Consider the following 15,248-nt stretch of genomic DNA (forward strand, 5'->3'; position numbering starts at 1 on the left):
CTTGTGTGCTCTTCTGCTGACAGCGTGTTACTGTTGGTGTCAGTCTCCCACGGTCTTTCAGGAGGAATTTTTGATTTTTCCTGGATGGATAAGATGCCGTCAATCACTGACTTGTCAGATCACATTTTCAGACCTCCTAAGAGGAAAATTCAGCAGTGCAGTGACCATAGTTCTTCATGCTCAGGGAGAAAAGTGTAAGGGAAGATGGGCCATCATGAGATGACATACAGGAAAATTGCACAAAACATGACTGTGATTTAGCTGAAAAGCATTCATTTTGTCAAGTTCCTATCTTTGTAAATTAGCTACTCTGTTGTCCAAGAGGATCTTACTTTAGCAATGCTATTTCACTTTGTCACACTTCTGAAGTTAAATTCTTCATGTTTGGTTGAGATGGCACAGTATAGGTTTCTTTAAGATGCCATTGCCTATTGCAAGAGCTACTAAGGATACATGGAGAAAAGAGATGGATTTCTCTTATTTACAGTTAATCCTATGTCTTTGAATGTGTCTGTGTTAAATCTAACTCTGAACAGAATATTCTGCCGTCTCCTGTGAGTGGTTCTGCATTAAAAAGATTCTAGTAAAAACTGCAGTAGTGTGTGGGCAGGTGTATCCTGGAGCTGTGGGGTTCCTCATGGTGTGATCTGTCCTGCTCAGAGTACAGTTCTATGACTTCAAGTAGTGAACAGCAGAGAGGTGAATTCTGCACTGCACAAGCAGAAAGCTCAGGACCAGTCCAACACACACTCCCTGTCTTGAGAGTAAAACCATTAAGGCTCATCCATGAGAGCTAAAGTTTCTTCTAAGAGGATTTCTGCTGCGTGTGCTGATCATCTTCCCAAAATGAATACCTCAGAAGAGCCTCTGTGCTCTTAGCTGATCTCCACTCTTTGCATTCAATCCTTACTCCACTACAAGGATACTTATTAAGGCAATTTTTGTTGTTAGACATTTCACTTCACTTAGAGTTTGTATCAGTGTTGATTCAGCTAATTTGAACAATCTCTGCTCATGAAGGAAAACCAGGAATAAGGATCAATCAAAATTAAAGTACTGAGTGCTCTGTGTTGCTGTGAAGACCAGATTCTGTGAGGGCAATGTGTGTATGTACACAGCTGCCTACAAGAATGGCAAACTTACTGAAAACATTATGGGTCAGGATTACAATGAGTTTGATTACCACATCAAAGTTATAATCTTTTGCTGAAAATAAAAACAGTACTGAGGCTCCTGAAGGCATTTCCAGGCTCATTTCTTAGGCCTAACATAAAACATTTATATTTAGCAACAGGGAATAGCCACTTCTGGTTAAAACTTTACTGTGCAAACTCAGCAATTTATGTAACTATTTTTTCCTGGATCAGAAAGGTCAAATGATAGAATCTTGATCTCAGTGGGACTGGTAGACTTTAGTTAATGAATCCTTCAAGATTGCACTGTCCTCACATGACTTTTATGCCATGTATGAGTACTGTTTTCTAGTGGGTTTTCTACCGACCATTAGGGAGTCAAAAGTGCCAGCCATGGGCATATGTATTCATTTTCTTCAGTGATGAATTTACTCATGTCAGGAATTTCTTAAAGACAGACCAGATCAGTGTTGCCCCAAAGCAAACCAAAGAGCAGACTTGACGAGGCTGTTCTTGGTGAGACTGTGTTTGGAGGACCAGATTTACTTGCAGCCTCTTTAGAGAGCACCCTGCTCTCAGGGCTCCTGGCTCTTTCCTCTCACTGCAAGTACCTGATTGCTGTAGAGAAAAAGTACAATTGTTTGCTGCCATCACTAGTCACAAGTTACTAAGGAGCCTGGGGAACAGAAAGTTTCTCCTGTGACTTGTGCACACAGCCTGAGTAACAGGTTTGACAATCCGGCTCTGGATGGTCGTACAAAGAAAGCAGTACTGAAACGTGGAACAAGGAACAGCCAAAGTCCTGCCTGTCATTGCCCATTGCCTTTCTGCAAGTAATTCTGCTCTTTGACCTTGTCTTGCCAACCACTTCAACACCTCAGCTGATAGCAAGAGGAGCAGGTTTGAGTTTACGACACATGCTACTAAGATACCAGTTTGTTTGGGTTTTTAATCTTTCACTTTCTATCCCAACATATCTTTATGTCCCTCCCCATTTGTCGGGGGCTTTTTCCTTCAGCATCTGAATTGTATTTCTGTTAGTGAGTCTTCTCTCTCTGCTCATCTTTGCTGCCACCCAGTATCTGCCACGTGCTTTTGCAGTGATTCCTTCCACACTCACTCTGTGTGGCCTTTACTCCTCTCTGACACCAAGATTTGAGTCCTCTGTTCCCAGTCTTCCAGATGAATGTCTTAATCACAAATAGCTTTTCATGGGCTGTCTGGTCTCTCTCATTTAGGCTTCCCTTTCTTCCTTATCTAAAATGTTTACTTTTGCTCCGTAATGGAATAAAAAATATAATTTGCTGTTTAATTTAGTGTCCAAAACATTCTTTAAATGTTTACAATGAACAGATGTCCTCATTTCATTTTGTTTCCAAAGGAGTTGGCTGCAATTATCTTTGAAGATACAGGGAGAGGTTAATACCTGATGCTTAGCAGGAGAAAATATCCACTGTGTGGGCTGTTTGTGAAAAGCAGCATCAAAATTTAACTTGGATTCTTGTTTTCTTTGCTCTTAGTAAAAGTGATTTTTTTCTTGAAAAAAAGGTTGTATTTTCAGTACAGATTGTTTTTATGTGTCTCGCCAGTGCTTTTATTGTGAAAGGTTTTTCAGGTTCAGAAGGAACCTCATCTGGTACAGGAAAAAAATCCCAGAATTAGCAGAGAACAGAACAGCTATCCACGAGAGGTGAAACACAGGTTCAAGTCCTCGACCTGATTTTGCTCTCTTGCAGGTGAATGCCCAGATCACAGCACAGAAAAGGGACTGGGTCAGTCAGAGTCTTTTTTTGGATTTGTGGTTGTAGATTTTTTTTTTTTCCTAGGAGAGAAAGACTAAGATTTTTCTGCTATTTCCCAGCTAGCTCTAGTGGTGAGATAGTAAAGTTGAAATTTCTACTGTAGTGAAATGTGTATTTTTACAGTATAGCCCTACCCTAGACAGAGCACAACACAGAATTTTGCCTCGAGTTTATTTTGTCTAGAGTTTACAAAATGTAAGATACTTAGGTCTCAGTCCTGAAAAAAAACTACTGGTGGGTAACATTTCTCAAGATAAATACTCAGATAAAAAATACTGAGATTTGAAGCATCCAGCTGAATTATTTGCATTAATTTGCGGTTTACATCATAAATTTCCCCATTTCTTGATAATGAGATGACCTAGTGCATTTTAACTCTAGATTTAATGAGTCCTTCTGAAAAGTCTCTTTCTAGAATCTGAGCAGCTCTAAATGCAGGAGCCTGGCTCCTGCTGATGGAGGAGCTGACCCTGAATGGCTCCATCTGCATCTGGCAGAAAATGCAGTGCACTGATGGAGGAAGAGTGTCCTTTTGAAGGAGCTCGTTGGTTTGTGGAGATTAGCAGTTGTAAATATAAATATGTATGTATGTTAATTTATATAAAAGCCAAAGGTATTTTTGTTTCTGTGAAGACTTTGTGTTCCAGTCTGATCTAGCTGTCTTTGACAATTTGGTCTCCCATTAATGCACCATTAATTTGCTGTCTTTATCAGTCTCCACATTTTAAGTAACCCTTGTGATCAGGATTTGTTTAGCATTCAGTAAATATTCAAAGATTTAAATGCTTTTAAAGCTTTAAAATAAGATCTGTACACTTCTGGAGAAAAGATTACTTATTTCAGAAGAAACTGGGTTAAGCCATATGTGTAGATTTCTGGAGAACTCCAGGTAAAAATGCTACTTACCAATGCCATTCTCAGTCATTTATTACTCATTTTACAGGCATTGGGAACATGGGGACTAAAGCCTGGAGAAAAGGAAGCTCAGGGGAGACCTTACCACTCTCTACAACTCCCTGAAAGGAGGCTGTAGGCAGGTGGGGTTGGTCTCTTCTCCCAGGTAACAAGTGCCAGCACAAGGGGAGATTGGCCTCTGTTGCAACAGGGGAGGTTTAGGTTGGATATTAGGAGAAGTTTCTTTACCAGAAGGGTGGTCAGGCATTGGAGCAGGCTGTCCAGGGTGGAGTCACTATCCCTGGAGGTATCAAAAAGACATCTGGAGGTGGCACCTGGGGACGTGGTGTAGCAGTGGACTTTACAGTATTGGGTTAGTGGCCAGACTCAATCTTGAAGGTCTTTTACAAACTAAATTATTTTGTGACTGGATGGTTCTGAGGGGCAATGTTACTACACGAGCTTGCAAGTTGAAGATGACAAGTTGGGCCCAGCTGGGGTGATAAGGACACTTTCCTAAGATGTCAACAACTATAATAGTGGTTGCTAAAAATAGAGATGCATCTGCTTGGGGAGATCGCAACCCATTTCAGTTGGTTCCTGTTTTATGAGCTTTCTGGGCCTTTGAAGGTACATTCAGGGTAACCTATTTCTCCCTTCAGGATTTCTAGTTTCCTCAGTCCTGCATTAGGCAGAAAGCTCCTACCAGAAGCTGTTGTGAAAGCAGCAAAGGCTCCACCTGATTTTTCATGCCTGCATACGTATGAATAAAGATAACCTTAAGATTTCCTATGTAGTAGATGGGCAAGACATATTTTCCTGCTCCATGAGAGCCTCATTAGAATATAGCAAATTAAGCAAAAGCCAAATTTAGATGTTATAAGGTGATATGTAGAGAAGATTAAGTCTTCTAACTACTTAGGAAGCTCCAATAAGACAACCTAAGGAAGAGTCAAAGTCATGGCTGTTCAGTGTCTCTCTGCTCTTTAGTACAGGGAAACTCTTCAGTATCTGCTAGGGCAGATCGGCACTGGCAGCAGGGACATCAACCCTGCTGTGCTGGCAAAACATCACAAATCCTGAAATACTCAGCTGAACTCAGTGACTTGGAATCACCATGGAGCTGACCGCTGGAATTCAGCACATATGAAAATGAAATTATTTTTCTATTTCTTTTTCATTTTTAAGAGAAAAGTAAAAAAGACAAGGAAGATGGCAAGAAAACATATATATATATAATTATATATATATATAATTTTATATATATATATATGTATTTAGTCTTGGGCTACATTGAACTAGACCTTGCTTAGGTTTTGAATTTGGGACGCTTTAGGTATATCTCAAGTGAATGGAATAATGCAACATTAGCAAGCTGCCTCTTGGGCCAATAGTGCTCAGTATTTATAAAACCTTTCTAAAACTCAGCAGAATTTTAATATTTAACCTCTTCTTATATTGCACAAAATCCAGATCTCTCTATACTCCCCTGCTGCACAGCACCTTCAAGATGGACAAGGTGGATGAGATTCAAAAAAGTAAATAAAAAGTGCTTTTTGTGGGAGGTTTTTTTTTCATTGTTGCCATTGTTTTAAAGTTTTGCAATTAGTTTTTGCTCAAGTGAAGAGACTAGCTAAAATGGATTTTAGCCTTTGCTTGCCCAGAATGAAACCTGAAGTCTCCTGTATGTTTTAGCTTCCCAGCTGAGTTTGTCCTGAAAACAATAATTCCTGAAGTCAGAATGGGATTTACTAAGATGGGAATGAGACACTTAAACCTTAAAATAAAAATTACTCATAAGATATTAAAAGAGGCTTGATCTTCCCTGCCTTCCAGTCATGACCCTAAATCAAGTGGTTTGGAACAACCAGGCTGAGTTCTTCCCATTTTGATCTTTTATATATAAATGTTCCTGCTTATGTGCTGACATAAACCCAAATTTTTAGTAGTCACAGCATATCTTTACAATGTGCATTTCTTTCAGCAACCCTTCACTGGCTGACAAGTTGCCTGTCAGAACTTCAATCCTTAGAATTACGCCACTAAAATCACTCCAAAGATTCTCCAGTTTGATTAATCTGAGTATCATATACATTTTTCACTGAAAAAATTTGTCTGCTTTGCTTAATGAAAATTGGACAGTTTTAGGGAGAAAACCTAATGTGTATAACTTGGAATCCTTTGCCTAATGTCTACATGTGCTGAGAGCCATTTAATGTTGATTGCCAGGGGAGAATCTGAGTAAGTTTGTTTTAAGGGAGAGGAAATGCACATTGACAATTTATGACATGTACCTTCTGTCCTAGCTTTTGCTTTTTCTCTACAGTCAGTGTCTCATTGCAACATAGGACTGTCCTCAACCCAAAATACAGGAAGAACAATATGAGCGTAATTCACGCCTAGAATATCTTCAGTGCCTACAGAGATGGGAGCTGACAAATAGTTTGGAGAGCAGGATGGCAGATGGCCTATCTGAGCAGAAGAAAGAGCAGCAGCAAAGGAAATATTATTGCCAAGAGCGATAGTAAAGTTTAAAAAGTAGTAAATGGAGCTGTGTACTAGGCATTATTCTTCAGGAGAACGGAGCGTGGAAAAATATGTGATAAGAGAACGAATTAATATTACTGCCTAACCACCTCCTATTTTATTCTTTATGCAAAATCCCTTACCAGCAGATTATGCATGGTAGGAGTAGATAAATATTTCAGCAGTATGTGGCTGGCTCAAAAAAAACCCACAAAACCAAGTCAGGGAATATCTGAAGAACACTGTGTTTTATGAGGAGTTTTGTAGGGGTTTAATTGTCGAAGACAGTGGAGCAGCAGAGGGAGCAGAACAGGAGGAGCAGGTGGAAAGTCATCCTCAGTGGGATGGATGTGAACTTGGCGTTGAGGTCTGCAGAGCCCCCTCTGCTACTGCTGCCTTGGGCTCACGGTCAGGTCTGGCTCCAGGGTCAGGCACATTGCTGAACAGGGACTTTGGGATGCCCTGAGATTGCTGAGTGTCTCAAATTGCTGGCCATAAAAAGCGAAAAGTGGAAGAAAAGTTAGGATTGACCCAGCTGCTTGATCAGTGCACTGGAATGTGAATCCCTAGGTGATGACCACAGGTGCCCTCATTTGTTTCTGCTCCTCCCTAGTGCATGGTAAACTCAAAATGCCTTTCACTGCCAGGGTTGTTAATGAGAGCTGTGTTCAGACAAGGCTGGCTTTTGGTACAGATTTCCAGTCAAGAATTCAATTCAGAGCTCTCCTCTGTACCATTATTTTTATCTCCATGGGATTGATAAAGACTAAAAGCAACTGCATGAAATTGTCAGGTTTGAGTGGGGCTCTTTTGGTCCTTTGTTTTGGTCTCTTCTTCATGACAAAAAAGGCATACAGAGGGGTTTTCTCTTGGGGAGAGTGTGGTATTTACACTGTAAATCAGATGTCAGAACAAGTGAAGTGACTGGGAAGCAGCAGTGTGTGCATCCTGCAGCAGTGGCTGTGCATGAACTGAGGATGTTTTGTGTGCAGAGTGGGGTGTGCTGAGATCTGACATTGATACAAATCTGGTTTTTTATTGTTACACAACCTGACTGATACAGTTGTTACTTTTTTATGGATAGCAGTTCAGAAGAATGGCTATTCTTCTCTGCTTTGACACATGTTGGCTTAGAAAACAAATTCTGTGGCATGCTTTGGTCAAGGAGAAAAGTACTACACTATCCATGTCAGTACTGGGAAATGTGTAATGTATTTTTCTGAAGAAGTTAGTCTGACTGAGGAATTTTATTTTGTTTCACATTTATCTGTAGACTTGAATCTGTTGTCCAGCAGTTTGATTGACTGATGCAGCTTCTGTTTGCTATGCATCCAAATGTACTCTTTTATTTTGCACTTGTATTATTATCCATAAATCTCTCAAGCCTTAGGTAGTAGCAGCTGCACTGGTATTTGAATGTAAAATAATGTGTCTGCTCTATAAGAATGCAAAATCTCATATGCAAAAGGAAAAAGTAAAGAGAAAGTGCAAAATTATTAGAGGAGTATTGGCACCTGTTGATATTTACTATTTAGGCTTTTATGTGCTTTAAGTAATTTTTTTTAAATTCTAGTTGGACTGTATGAAAATTACCTTCTTAATGCCTTTGAAATGCACAGAACTAAATTAATAGCTGCTGTACCCTTTCATATATAGTTTTAGGGCTGGGAGGTCTTTCTCTCTGTTTTGAATCAGTGATATTTTTAGTGTTTGCCTTGGTTTGGGTATCTTGGTAGTGGATAGGATATCTGAAAACAAGCACAGGAAAGGGAAGCTGGTGATGGATGGATGAGATGCGACCCACTTGGTGAGGTAGCAGCTGTTTGTATCTGATTCCCTTTCCAGCTTCTGGTTGGCACAAGAAGAGGGATTGTTGCTGGAAGATTTCATAGAGCCACTCAGATATTCCTCAACAACATCTGACCCCCAAAACTACAGAGAATTTTCCTGGAATCTGTCCTTAATTGATATATGTGCATTGAGAATGTTTCTGAGTTCAAATCCTGCAAATGTGACTGAGACCAGAGCTTAACCAACCCTATGTTGAAATTCTGCTTTTGTGAGACTTCTTTCCTATCAAACCTATCATGGTAGCTGCTTTTTGGCCACATTCAGAGTAGGCAATCTCTAAAGTAAACTTGTATCTTTCATATGACAGGGTAACTTACAGGCTTTTCCTCATTTGAGTATACCAGGAAAATTAGGAGTCTGAGAAATGAGTACAGCAGAGAAAATGAGGGCTGTCAGTGTATAAATACAAGTGTTGCTGCAAAGCACTTGGCTATGGAGTATCCCATAACTTAGATGCTCATTGCTAATTGCCATTGACAGTACTTTTAAATGACTGTAGCAGTTTTCTGACTGTATTATGTAAGTTTTAATCCAGCAATTGCTGATTTGACTGACTAATTTTGTGCTGCAAAGATATTTTATGAAGTTTTAATTTGCTCAAAAGAAATTTATTTCATAAGGGCCTTTCCAAGATCATTTTCTTGTATGACTTTCCAAGACCATTTTTGCTGTTCACTGTGTGCTGTGCAGTTCTGTGGCTGAATGAGGAAATACCCAAGCAAATTCAAAATTATGTAGGTCAGGTTGTGGAAGCAGTTTAGCTGCAGCAGCACAGAGCTTGGCAAAAGCCAATTAATTTGCCTGCTTGTATAAATACTGGTATGTCTGCCCCTCTCCCTAAATAAGAAAAGCAATTTTGTCCATATTCCACACATTAACTCTCACAGGTCCCTTTTCAACGTAATTTACATTTATTATTCACAGCCCAGTTTCTCTACAGCCTGTCCTTATTGCATTATTCTGATCTGGTTTGAGTGTGTCAGAAATCTAATGACAAAAGCACAAAGTTCAAGGTCAAAGAGGGTGTTTTGGCCCACGAGAGTATATTCAAAAGTAAATAAAGAATAAATCTAGAGTACATTGAATCTGCAGAACTTTTATCACAATAAAGTCCCTTCAGGAAAAGAACTGGGTTGCTGTCTTCTATAAACTTCTCTGTGAGTGTGTTAAACTTACCTAATAAGCTTTTTTCATTATTGTCTAATTAAGTAAAGTGTTCTGCTCTCTTATTGCCCTTATGCTCTCAAAGCTCCTTTTTGTATCCGTGTTCAATATGACCTTTAGAAAATAAGTTTACTTGATTTTCTAGTCTTCCATGTAAGACTCCATTCTGCATCAGCTGTTAAAATAAAGGCTTTGTGTCTCTTGCATATAATAATAACATTAGCTTTGACCCAAGGGCTTAGCCAGAACTGAACATTCTCTGAAATTAGCAGTTAGGAAAACAAGCTGGCAATACATGGATATCTTTGATGCAGTTATGGTTACAAAAGAAGGAGCAAATTCTCTTGTCTGAACAGAAGGAAGTTGTTCACAACTCCAGCACTAAGGCTGACAGAGAGGTGCCTTTTGTCATCATTTTTTCCTAGACTCAGACTCTGTCACATTGATCTCACTCTCCCCTTAAGTGGAAAAAAAAAGAAAAAAAAAAAGAAAAAGAAAAAAAAAACAAAAACAAAAAAAAAAAAAAAAAAAAAAAAAAAAAAAAAAAAAAAAAAAAAAAACCAAAAAAAAAAACCACACCAGAAAGGCTTTCTAACCTGTTTGTCTGCCTTTTTTTAATGTTCCGTATGTCTGAGCTAAAATATAATGCTTTATTTAATCTGGCCATTTAAAAAAACTTATTAATGTCACCAAATCTTACAGTTGTGCTCTCAGATGGGCAAAATATCTCTCATTTCTAAATATCTGTGTCACTGCTGATTGATTTCCTTAATACACTTTGCACAGCTGTAGCAAATTACTATTTTTTCCCTAACTCACACTTTATGCTTGTAAATGCTCTGGAAAAATCACTGAGAGCTCTGTGGAAGCTGCTATTGTAATAATTGTAACCAGTTGTATAAAATTATGCTGTCATGCTGTCTTTTCCAATTAAACTTATAACATTTTTGTATGGGATTTAAAAATCTATATAGTAAATTGGAGAGACCAATTGGAGGGAATGGGTCCTTGACATTTCTGTTAAAAGGTAAATTATATTTCTTCATGGCATAACTTGAGAAAAAAATGTAAGCAGTCAACTTTTTTTTTCTAAGATGAAAATGTACTAAAATACACCATTTAATAGCAAACTGCAGTCCAGAACAACTGCAAGGATTGTACTTTTCCATCACAAATAGCATCTTCTCCAGCTGCATTAAGCCCTCCCTTCAAGGGAAGGACCAGCACACACAAATGTGATGTGCTTTATCTGCTGGTACCAGCACCTCCTGCTGCCCAGTGCTGAGTGTCTTCTAGTTTTGCTTTCTTAGCATTCCAAGTAAGAGTGGGACAGAGCCAGGCATGAGGTGTGGTATCCATCCTCGTGTTTAACATGTTTGCTGTTCCCCCCTGAAGCAGGAGTGAGGTCGTGGCAGAGCAGAGCTGACCTGGAATGTTTCTGACACGGAAACTTCTACTTAAAATGCCACTGCCACCTTTCTCCTGCTAGCATGTGTAAAAAAAATGGGAAACCACATTCCAATGTGTGGGATTTTATACAAAAATAAGCAGGAGCACAAAGAGAGAGCAGGCTGAGTTCAAAGGCTCTGGGCAGAGAATGCAGAAATTACCACAATCTAGGAAAAGCAGTGAATGGGACACAAAGCTGTAGCATCCTGTAACATTACCTTAGCTGAGATGGCTGCTGATTAATCTAATTCATCCTGCTCATCGTGGTGGAGTTTGATTTGCATTATTATTGTAATGACTAGTTTTCTCCTGTAGTCTACCTGTATTTTATTTAGTAGTGTCCAGTCAGATGTGATGTATTTTTGGTGAATGCATTTCATAGAAATAACCTGCTCTTCCCCATCCCAGTTCTGGGGATGTCCAAAGGCAGAAACTGGGAGTTTGCTCAAGAGAGAAACATTTATCTTCAAAATGGAAATTTCTTAAGAAAATGTTTATAAACAGTGTTTTTTGTTTTGGTTTACTTGGTTATTTTGCCCTGCAGTGTGTTTAATTTCTTTACAAGCAGCCTAATGGGCTGTGAGAAAATGGAGATGTGCATTTGCAGAGCAGCTAATCAGGCTCCATCACAGTGACACTGGCTTCAAGTCAGGCAGACTAGGGCTGTATTCCTTTTTTTATGGCATTTGTCACACCTGTCTGTCTTCACTTATTAGAGATTCGTAGATGACTCTACCACTGTCTGAGATTATCTTCTAGAAAGAAAGCTCATGTTGCAGGCCTCAACTCATATTAATTCTTCAGCAAGCACTTCTTCAGGTACTGTGATCATTGTTAGGCAAGTGTTTACCAACTCCCATGTAATTACTCTGCATGTATTTAAACTTGCTGCTGTATTTAAGATACTGCTGTATTTAAACTTCAGACTGAACAGGAAAAAGAAGGCAGCGAGACATCAAGATTTCTATTGTAAGTCATCTAAGCAATTTAAACAGCATCACAAAAAATAACAAAAAAAAAAAAAAAGAAATAAAAAAGTATTTGTGTTCTAATGTCTGTGCAGCAGCACCTACACAAAAGACAGAGAAAAGCACAGCATACGACTGCATTTCTTGTATCACTATGTGTGTACATAACCTGTAATTACCACAACGTGATTGTTTAAAAGTTGCTTTTAGAAGTGCAATCGTAAGACCTCTGTCTTGAATTTTATATTCCTTTCTAAAATCAATGTATTTTTATTCTAAAAATCATTCCTCAGTGCAGAACTTGGTTACAGAAAAGAGTTAGATTTTAAAGTGTTTTGATTTACTTTATCTGCAAGTTGTCACACAAATACGATGGGAACACATTTTCTCCATTACATTCTCTTTGGTTTATAATTCGAGATAAAATCTAGTTAGCGGGGCAGAAATTTCCTTCATAGGCCAAAGGGATTTAAGGAAAATCTCCAGTTTCATTGTGCCAGTTTGCTCCCAGCTGGACTGGCTGTGGGAGGAGCAGTGCTGGCTGTGCCTCTTTGGGTGAACTTGACTTTGAGGGCACATCTTGTGTCCTCCTGTCCCGTGAGGAGTCTGGCTCTGCTCACAGCTCACTGCCCCCTTGATGTTCCCTGATGGATGGAGGTTTTTGTTTTGTGTCTGGTGATTGTGCCAGCACCAATAGGTACATGATGTATTTTTTGCTCTTTTAAGATGCTATATTTTATAGGAATGTAGGAAGTGGTGGTGGAAGGAGTGATCAGTTTTTTTAAAAAGTATTTGAATGCCATTTTTTGAGAGAAATACTGCTGATCCAGTGCAGTAATTGATAGATGTGCCAACACCTGTCAGGAAATTGCAGCTGTATGGAATGATGGCCTGGGAAATATGTCAGAGATGTCATTGGGGCAATAAATACGCCAAGTGGCTAAATATAAAGGAAATATAAGAATGATTGAAGCTGAAAGATAGTGTTTGTGCAAGACTGAAGGGGTTTAAGTTGGTGCAGTGTGAATTTAGACTGAAAAGCAAAGGAAAATTCGTACAAATTAGAAAAAAAACAGGTTTTGCACATTGGAGCTTAAGATGGGTTTAAGACCTCAGCTGGGCAGCCTAACATGACAGTACAGGTGGCTCACACGAGCTGCCTTTTGCCTTCTGCAGTTGCTGGATGTCCAAAGAAATTTCCCCCATGAGAGTACAGACTCCAGCTGTTGGTGCCCTGTGACCTTTCTGCTAATGCAGCTCTCTGGCAAAAGTAGGGGTAGACATCTCAGCAAAAAGGATATTTTGGTGTCTGAAAGCTGACCTGAAGTTCCTGGCAGGAGCAGGAACAGCAATGTCAGGGAAGAACCAGCTGCAGGAGCATGAGGTGTTCCTAGACTGACGATTTATGCATGGCTGTTCTTCCATGCACCAATGCATGGTGTTCCTGCTTCAACCTGGCTGAACGAGTGAACGTGAGGCTTGGTGCAGGAATCACTTGTCCCCCCATTCTAGATGTTACCCCAAAGAAATAAAGTTTTCAGGAGCACTTAAGAGGTGTGAATCTAAGATGACTGCTTTCCAATTTGAAAGTGACTTCAACACTGTTTTACAAATGTAGAAGTATTGAGATCTTTTACAAAGGTATTTAGGTGCCTAACTGTTTATTTTTAATCATGTGTTAAGCTCTCTTATCTGTTTTATTTAGGGGAAGAAAATCTCTATTCCTCAATGGGAGGGGCATTTGGCAAATGAAAAATAGAGACAGCTGGTTTTTCACCTTAAAATATGCTTGAGAGTTAGATATATGCAGTGCACAGCTGCAGAATAAAGGAGAGGACAGCAGTTTGCAATGGACAACTGTTTCCCTTTGAGGGAACAGTGCTGCTGCTGCTGACAATTTTCTCTGAAACTAGAAGCTACTGAATTCTTCCCAAATGTGTCTAGAGAAAAAACTTTAAATTTACCTGCATACTAGGTAATGGTTTTGTAGCAAAGTAGGGAGTACTTTTTCATTGATGACAGGGTATTTACTGATCCTTTATAAAGCTACTCAGAAATGTAAATAACTGTTCCTGCTGCTGCTGTTGCCAGCTTAAGCAGCAGTAGAGTCCCTTGTTTCACACAGATTTCAGACCATATTTGAATTAATGGACTGAGGAAGCAGCAAGATGAGATTGTCATTCTGTACAGCATTCTAGGGAAAAAGGACTGCTCCTGGGTAATGTGATGAGTGGAGCAGCTGACTGAGAAGATCTGCAGCCAGAGCCCCACCAAATACAGATAATATTTTGCCAGAGCCTTGCAGCTCCTTGGAAAAGCTATATTTCTCTTTCATTAAATATTCTGGAGAAGGGAGGATTTGGATCAGTTGAAATTCTAGGGCGCTGTTTTCTGACCCAGCCATGTTCCAAAGCAGAAGTACCTTGGCAATCTGATTAATGAATTTGGTTAGAGGGGTGCAGGTGGAATCTGCTCACTGAACACCAGCCTTAGGCTGCCTGGCATCTCCACACCAGTGTAAGGGACCTGTCTTTCTTACTGATCATAACACCTTTGTACCCCCTTTGCAACCCTGCCACCAATGTAACAGTAAAATAGATGTGTAGCTAGAGAAAAAAGGAATGATAGCTGGACTTCCTGATTTTGAGACTATATACTGGCAAAATAAAATAAATTTATATTTTTAAAGAGTGATGATACTTAGTTTAGCACATTCAGCTTCCCAAAGTTTGCTGTGAAATCATAGTTTTCATCTCAGGTCAGCAGCAATTCTGCTTCAGTGGGGTTTAGAGCAGAGACTGGAAAATTGTGCTGCTAAACTTTGGCACCTTTTCACCATCTCTTAGGTTAAATTTTCCTACTGATGTTATTTGCTACCTGAAATTCCAACCCTTGAGTATAAATCACAGCAGAAGTTTGTCTTTGTCTCTTTTCCCTTCACTGTGTATTGAGGTTTGTGAGCATATTACAGCGTGTTTCACACCTTTATGACTATTTCCTCTGTAATAATACCATTGCAAAAAAATGGAATTTTTCATGGAGGATTCCAGCACAGCAGCCATGGTCTTGTCAGTTGTGAGGTCATTGGCCAGTTTTTGCCTCAATTTAGCAGGCTGTGTTGGCAGATAAAATGCAAGTCCATTTAACCCATCTTATTGTCAATGTAACTATATTCCTAAATGAATGAATTCACAGTGCAGTTTCATCTAACAAAAACAAAATTAAAATATTCATAGGTAGCAGTATTTCTTGTTTTTCTTCTGAGGTGCTTATGTATTATGTATTTCTCTTGTAATTTGAAAGCTTTTGGGTCCCATACACCTTTGGTTTTTTACTTGCTAAAAAGGTAAGACCTTTCAATACAGTATCCTGTGTTTCTGCTAGAAATAGCTTGTAGTTTTCTAGAGATTTGATTGGAATTTACATGTGAGATGCAATAATTGTTACTTCATGACCATATA

The 15,248-nt window shown here is 39.2% G+C and overlaps 1 protein-coding gene across 4 annotated transcripts in view; it reads left to right on the forward strand.

Moving 5' to 3' along the window:
- The window catches only part of NRG3 (neuregulin 3), a 490,307-nt gene that overhangs the window by 398,196 nt on the left and 76,863 nt on the right, over window positions 1-15,248 (forward strand). The window lies entirely within an intron of this gene.

Source organism: Prinia subflava, chromosome 9 (genome assembly GCF_021018805.1).
Source record: "Prinia subflava isolate CZ2003 ecotype Zambia chromosome 9, Cam_Psub_1.2, whole genome shotgun sequence".
Lineage (NCBI taxonomy): Eukaryota > Metazoa > Chordata > Aves > Passeriformes > Cisticolidae > Prinia > Prinia subflava.